This window comes from Aplysia californica, unplaced genomic scaffold (assembly GCF_000002075.1).
Source record: "Aplysia californica isolate F4 #8 unplaced genomic scaffold, AplCal3.0 scaffold00015, whole genome shotgun sequence".
Lineage (NCBI taxonomy): Eukaryota > Metazoa > Mollusca > Gastropoda > Aplysiida > Aplysiidae > Aplysia > Aplysia californica.
This window is the reverse complement of record NW_004797285.1, coordinates 2,507,064-2,515,011: the sequence shown is the minus strand read 5'-3', so window position 1 is coordinate 2,515,011 and position 7,948 is coordinate 2,507,064. Positions and strand designations below refer to the sequence as shown.

The window sequence follows — 7,948 nt, the reverse complement described above, 5'->3', positions numbered from 1 at the left end:
ACAGACAGACAGACAGACAGACAGACAGACAGACAGACAGACAGACAGACAGACACAACATAGGGAAAGTGAAGAAGTGGCACCTGCCAGTGACGCCCTCCTATGCCCGCTCAATGACTCTTAAATATTACCCCCTGACCCACTGGGAAGATTGCGCCCTTCAGACACCAGCACAGTTCGTTACTTTTTTATAAGTTAAAAAAGGCAAACACTTTAAATTTATAACACACAACATAGGTAAATTCGAAAAAAAAACTCGCACACAGTCCACCGCCAAGACAGTGGGTCGACAGGAAACAATTTCAGGAAGTGTGAGGAAAATCATTTGGACTCCAAATGTCAGCGCAAAACATCCAGCTTTTCACTAGGGAAGCGACAACGTAAGTAAAATCAGTCAGTAACACAGACAGCGCGCGCGAGAGAGAGAGAAGGGTGGGTAGAAAAGAGGGGACGTGACCGGGGGAGGGGGGGTAGTTTTAGTTAGGTTAAAGTTCTGCCGCGTTCGCATCTGCATGAGAGAGATGACGGAGAAAGAGGGGAAAGAGTGGGGAAGACACACAAGAAGAGAGGACGAAAGAAAGGGAGTAGGGGCAGAGGGGAGATGCGTGAGAGAAAGAAGGGGGGAGGGGGAGACACAATGACAATTTGGAGAAAAAAAAGCACAATAATAACGGTCATATAGTACTGGGAAAAAGCAAAACGGCTGGACAGAAACATGGGGAGATAAAAAAAATAAGACCAACCAGTAGCGACACAATAACAACCACTTAATACAGAGAAACAGTGAGACAAACAGACCCAAAAAAAGAGGGAAAGGGGGGGGGGGGGGTAGAACCTACCAGTAACGCTATCCAGCCCGCGCACACACAGACAGAAACAGTGTGAGCATCGACAACTTGTACAACAACAAAGGCCTACTTTGTGTTTAACCCAATCGACCACAGCTTTTGAGGAAAGAAGAACGACAACACTACAGTCCCTACTTGGCCCATCATAAAATTCCGCGCAATAATTGGCCCGCGTAAGTACTGGCCCCGGGCACTGATTCAAATCTTAGCGCCTACCACACGGGCGACTGGCGACTCCGGGAAGTGAACAAAAGAGCACGAAATGACCGTAACACTAGGTAGGCACGGGCTGGACACGCCTGATAGCCACACGGATGAAGATTGTGTCCCCCCTTTTTGGGGGGAGTTGGTTGAACATCCTGTTATTCGTGAGTGTATTAGTGTACATGTGCGCGTGTGTGTGTGTGTGTGTGTGTGTGTGTGTGTGTGTTTGTGTGCGTGTGTGTGCGTGCGTGTGTGTGTGTGTGTGTGTGTGTGTGTGTGTGTGTGTGTGTGTGTGTGTGTGTGTGTGTGTGTGTGTGTGTGCACGTGCGCGCATGTGTGTGTGTCTGCGAGTGTGGATACAAGGATTGCTTTTGTAACTGTTGCACGCGTTGTCGTGGTTATTAGAGTTACCGTTGTCGTTTGTTTCCTGTGAAAGTACGCCGCCCAGGTCTGTGAGAAAAGCCGTGACAAAACGACTGGGAGCAAAAACTGGAACGCCCAGAAAACAAAGGTAGCAATCTCAAGGACAAGCACAGTCACAGAGGGTGGTAGGAAGGCACCGTAGGTAATTTCAACTTCTTTACCCTTTTGTTTTAGTCCATCTTACTTTTTCCAACACCACATGACCGTCATTGTGTAGATGAGCTTCTATATACCCCCCCCCCCCCAAAAAAAAAAAGTCTCTCAAACGGCAGTTCAAAGCACATGTGATATTATTACTCGTTACCCCCAACCCATCACCAAAATCCCTAAGCATACCACCTTTAGACGCAGACAGCCTAAACATTCTGCCTCACGAAAGTCATTGCAAATCCTTTTTCCATACTGAAAAATATGTATACCATCTATGTGATGGTAAAACACATATTCGCAACATCAATTGAAACTGAAAACATACAGCACAAAACTACATAAAAACAGATGTTTATGTTGACATCTTCCCACATACGTGCAGTGTCGTGACAGCGTGTCGAGTCTCTAAGTAAGATGAGACACAAATATTTACCACCTATTTTTTTTTTTCAGCGAAGATCGTGTCACGCCGAGTGTAAACGTACACGGACCTATCCAAGCGTGAGCCTTATGGGATCGAGGCTACGTGGACTTCTTAGCACTTTCAGCAGACGTTCAGATAGATGCGAGACAGACGGCAATGCGGGATGAAAGTTTCTGCTGTGATGTCCAGTGAGCCGTGGGGCGTTCAGGTGTAACAAGGTTCAGAATGAACGAACCCGTTGTTGCAAATTAAATGCTGTAGTCTTTCTGTCACAATCGACACTACCCGTATTATTTAGCCGGCAGGCCTTCTCGTAGTGAGCACTTAATTATAAGCACAGACTAATTTTTTGTGAAAGAAAATGTAACCGTTGGACGGTATAGTATACACGGATATCTTTAAAATGAGTGGGGCTGTGATAGTGCACGGCTTTGGTACTTTTTTTTTTTAAGTTCCCAAGTGTGCAGCTCTGGTGCTTTCCTCTTCGTTTCTTCTGAAAGGCTCCTGTGCAGATAGTGAGGCCAAGGTGTGCCAAAATACGACCAGACTCCTACAAGACTATCGTCCATTTGTGTACTGATCGATCCAAAAGCAAGGCGCCACACTGGCTGTAAAATTATTTTTTTTAAATAGGTGTTTAAGCCGCCATCGACACAATTTGGATCATTTAGGAGGCTGGTTTCGTCTATGCCTGTAATGGCAAACCCGGACTGAGAGAGGTACACAATCCCAGCAAAAAGGCCGAGATACTCGATAAAAAATTCTCCTAAAACGGAAATCGAGAGATACAGAGAGAAAGATAGGGGGAGAGAGAGAGAGAGAGAGGGGGGGGGAGAGGGAGTGAGAGAGGGAGAGAAAGTGGGAGAGAGAGGGGAGAGAGAGGGGAGAGAGAGAGAGAGAGAGAGAGAGAGAGAGAGAGAGAGAGAGAGAGAGAGAGAGAGAGAGAGAGAGAGAGAGAGAGAGAGAGGAAGAGGGCGATGCGGGTCACCCCCACTTAATCCTCTAATACTGTCGCCGTAAGAAGCTTGCTCAGCGTAAAGAAGATGAAAAACAGGGATCCCCCTGTGTGACTGCTATGTATCCCTGAGCACTTTACATTCATGACGGATTCCGCACAAAGCACCCTCCCGGCAGGCATGGGTCAGTTGAAAAGGTCATGACATCATTTTAAGCTGGACAGGCCCCTAGGATCTGAGCAAGACGGGGAAGATTAAGCAATAGGGGGGAGGCGACGGCTACAGTAACGGCCAACAGACCCCAGAAATGCCATTGTTATAACGCATTGGGCTTGCCTTTTTCTGCAGACCCCCTCCCCTTAAAAAAAAAAAACAGAAACAAAAACAAACCAAAAACTAAGTATCCTATTCAAAAGACAAAAAGAAGAACAAATGAGCAGCATTCAACATCATTGCTCAATTGAAGATTACGACAACATTTCGGGGGGAAACAGATAACATCAACTACATCATGTATAAGTTTGTAAGATTGAATACAACAGCAAATTGTAATGGAGCGCCCAACTACCCACATGTACTTACACTGACACAAGCCTAAATTTTGCTTTCAGAGAAAAATGTTATGTATTCAATCAAATGAGACCATGTCGAGTGAGCTTCAAAAACAGAAATTTCCCAGGGGAATTAAAATCAATGCACTCACTAAAACAGTGATGAGTGGGGATGAACCATTTCATATCTCAGTGGTACAGTGCTAAAGTTGTTCCTGCATCCGATTCGGACATTGGGGTTTGCCTAGTTAGTGAGACAACTCTTCCTGGGCCTTCGGCATATTGTGGTAGGGTGGCCAGTTTCTTTCCAGGCCGCCTTTACTTCCCCAACTCGAAATCAGGTACCCATTACTGCTGGATGGGCAGGAGGGGGCAAAATAAATCAGTGTCCGAACCAAGGCTCAAACCCGGACTTTCCACTTCAGAGACGAACGCATGTACAGTACTACAGGCGCAAAATGTCTAGTCTACTAAGTAGTTAGAGGATTAAAGTTTCAGCTTGAGCTTGCGTGTATTATCATACTGGTACACTTTCCATTACGGGAGACAACATCATCTCTTTTGCCTCTTGTACCAAATATATCTTGGCTTGTGGTTTAAAATAGTCTTGTGCCACTAGTCCTTTTAATAACGTAGCCACAATTGTATCAAAAACACTGGCCACTGAATGACAACGGATGCAAAGCCAAAGAAAGTTTTTATGCCTTCTGATAACAATTTGGTACTGAGTGGATCCTATTGTCATAAAAGTGACCTTTTCCACCTTGCTTGCTTTTTTAGAAATGTTCATTCATCTTCTCATTCTCCGGCACCAAAGCACAGAGATTGTACAAAAATATTCCTCTGAATTAAGACATAGTTCAAACAGTCCCCCTAAGAGATTCTTTCACTAGATACATCTTCAGTCCACTGTTTTATATATTATATGCAAAATATAACAATTTACAACAGGACAGAAACACAAAGAACAGCTGAAAGAGAGACAAAAACCTAAGTCATCACCAAGAACATTTTTTTTTCAAAAGCGATGAAAAGGCCATTGTCCGAGTAGGTTACATTACAAGAGAAGTGTGAGTAATTAGAAATGAAAAGGTGAAGAGTACAAGCAAGAAGAGAAGAAAACCATCAGCAGACGATACAATACGGCTTTAAGATCAACAGGACCTGCTGTGCCTTCCAAACGTTTAAAAAAATAACTTACAAAAGACTGCAACAGAGGAGCATATAAAACCAAAGCAGAAAGTAAGAGTGAATTTCAGGAACCAAAACAGGGCTCCCCTGTTCAGGCCAACTTATAAGATTCCTTCACCCTTTGGTTTTCTATCTTAGGGGTATTTAAGCACTTGTTTTAGAAATTTATAAGAGTAGTTAGTTTTTCCTGTTCATGTCTGACAAACTAGTCCCCAAAAGACAATTATCTACTAATTTTATTTTTAAAATGTTTGCATCAAGTAAACATTTAACTCACACGCATATATTCATAGACACACACAGCAGAGTGACCATGACTATGATTGAATGCTAACGGTTTTTAATAAACTGCAAGGTTTCATTGTAACATTAACAAAAAGTAAATGAGCAATATTGACTAGAATCATAGTTGTGTCGACTTAGAGGGGGGGAGGGGGGTGGTGGTAATCTATTTATTAAGACTAAATTAGAGGCAAGGTTAGGGTTAGGGTTAGGGTTAGGGTTAGTATTACAACTCTTTCCGTTAAATTCGAATTATTTTTTATACTGTTCGTTTTTGTAAAAATGGCGGACAATTCACGATTACTACAGTTGAAGAAGGATAGGGGTAATCTTACAGCTGGGGTAAACTCAAGGTACGAAAACGAGAGACAAGGATGTGGGCGGAGCTTCTATACTAAAGCAAGCCACTGTCGCCAGAAACCGCGCAGAAGTAGGTCGACTGCTTCTGACACAGACAAAAGGTGATCTATAGCCGTTTATATGTGTGGGTGTGTTGTCAAATCATTGACTCAGCTTTGCATAGAGAAGGGGGAAAATTATGCTTGCCAGATGCACACCACCTACATTTTAAAGTGTATCATGCACAAACCCAAGAAACGAAATTTTAAAGAAAAACTCTCACGCACAAACAAAACTTACTTAAAGGGATTAATCTGCAGGTTTACTGCGTAATATGCACATCTGTGCGTAATGGGGAGCCCTGCTAAAATTCGAAACTCTCCAAGAACATACCTGGTTATCAATTTTATGTCATCATATTAACATTCCACATCGGAGATTTAATAATAATTCCATTAAATATCCTGCAAGTTTGAATGTGTGTCAAAGCCAATTTTATTAAACCTTAAAGTCTGTCCCAACAGACAAACCTGCTTTAACGGCTGTAGTAGTTTATCCTGACAATCACCTCCAGTACAAACTGCCACTTTTATTTCCTCCCTTGCGTGTATTCTTTACATTATAATAAATAATGACACAGTGAAAGATGGCCACTGGTCCAATATGAGTAGCTTTTCTCCTCAACAATGGGTGACCATCTTTTAGTTTCTTCTCTACATCTTACACAACAGCATTTACCAAGTTAGATTTAAACCCTGAAAAAGTAAAATCATGAAGTAGGTTGACTTGTGGTTAGGCTACTGGACTAGTACTAGTAAGATTCGTGAGGTTGCAACTTCAAGGGTTCAAGGCTGCAGGCCAGACGTTGTGTCCTTGGGAAAAGCACTCTATACACAAATTTTCCTCACTTTATCCACGTGGGAATGGGCACCCGGCCATAGACAGCGAAAGATCTTTTCAGTAGCCTATGTTTGTGTTTTAGCACCAAATTATTATAGATAGCCACTTGCACTGTACATGTGTATGCTTCCCAGGAAGTTGAGATTGTTTAAAAGAATGCTCTGAAGTCTCAAGTCTGCTGGGGCAATGGTAGGCCCTATCTGTAGATTGTGAAGCACATAGATATCTAAAAGTACTAGATCTATGAGTAATGACATGAAATTACCAACGATGCCTGGAATGGAGATTAAGGAAGAGCTTTACGGTAAGATTGAAGAATACCGGACCAGCGGACTGACTTTGCCTATGTCTCAACCTTAGGAATTCATAATTTTCCCGTTTTTAATATCTCTCAATGGAGAATCTCGGACCAATAGATCTATTCATTAAAATTTTGTCAGGGGGGAGATCCCCCTGAACCCCCCCTCCCCCCTCCATCACCCCAACCACCCGCCCCACCTACCCCACTTTCTCGCGCAATAATGTACGAGTGGTCCGGTATTCTTCAATCTTCCCAGCTTTACTTAAAGAAGGCTGAGTTTGAGCAACTCGGGTAGGCTTAGGCCTAGATTCTTGTTAGGATGTGGTACACCAGGGACTAGACTACGAATGACTTATAGATAGAGAGGGACAGGACAGGGTATAGGGACGTTAATATGGATCACCCAATATAATTATAAAACTTAATAGGCTTCTAGAATCTAGATCTGGAGATACGGTCAAACCTGAGTAAGAAGGCCACCCATTGATTGTCAAGGAGAAAAGTGGCCGTATTTATATATATAAAGTAAGACAGGTGGCCGTTTAAGGCACTGATCAAGATGAAGAAAACAAACCATTCCCACCTGAGTTCCTAATCGAAAGTAGCCGCATTGCTGTTGTTTTTGTTATTGTTGCTGTTGTTGGTTTATATTTTGTTTAGATCTAGATCTAGATCTAGATCTAGATCTAGATCTAGTTCTTGATATATCTAGAATCTAGACTCTAGTCTTGAACATCAAAATCAAATGACACACACTGATCATGATCACTGACTAATGATTGCACTAAAACTAAAGTCAACGAAACTTCTTGAAATCATCAGAATTTATATGAAAAATGAATAAATCCTTGAAGTGGTGAAATAAAATTGAAAGAAAGTGAAAGACTCACGTTATATGGCAGATCCCAGAAAACAGACAATTCTGGCAGAGCAACTCCATAGGCTGACAGTAGAAAAGTACACACAACAACACTCCTCTCCCCCCGACTGCTTTCGCTCTCGCTTCCTCCTTGAAAGTGTACACAGGATTCAGTGATGTCACACGTTAACTTCCTGTTGTGTTTTATTCAACAAGTACGCTAAAACAAAGATGACGGAAATAAATAATATTATTACTCCTCTGACAGTTTCGTTTCATTAGCGTAGATCTAAAAAAAAATGCGATGTAATAATTTATTGCATTGGGAGATTGGTCACGTTTATCAGTAGAGGAATAGAAAAGAAACTAGAAACAGGAAGGGGTGGGATTTTTTTTTATAAGCTAGCGTAAAGCGAATAGAGAAAGAGAGCATGGCGAGAAATAACTGTATTATGTTATATAATATAGCCTTATTTTATGCCTTATAGACTACTCATGACTGATGCAAACCACGCATGCA

The 7,948-nt window shown here is 42.3% G+C and overlaps 1 protein-coding gene across 1 annotated transcript in view; it reads right to left on the bottom strand.

Annotated features, from left to right (window-relative positions):
- Positions 1-7,578, bottom strand: part of LOC101848014 (trithorax group protein osa) — a 71,842-nt gene extending 64,264 nt beyond the window's left edge. Inside the window, exon 1 of the mRNA XM_005090320.3 lies at positions 7,460-7,578. The gene's annotated coding sequence lies outside the window, so the exon portion shown is untranslated. The remainder of the gene's footprint in view (positions 1-7,459) is intronic.
- Between the last annotated feature and the right edge of the window lie 370 nt (positions 7,579-7,948).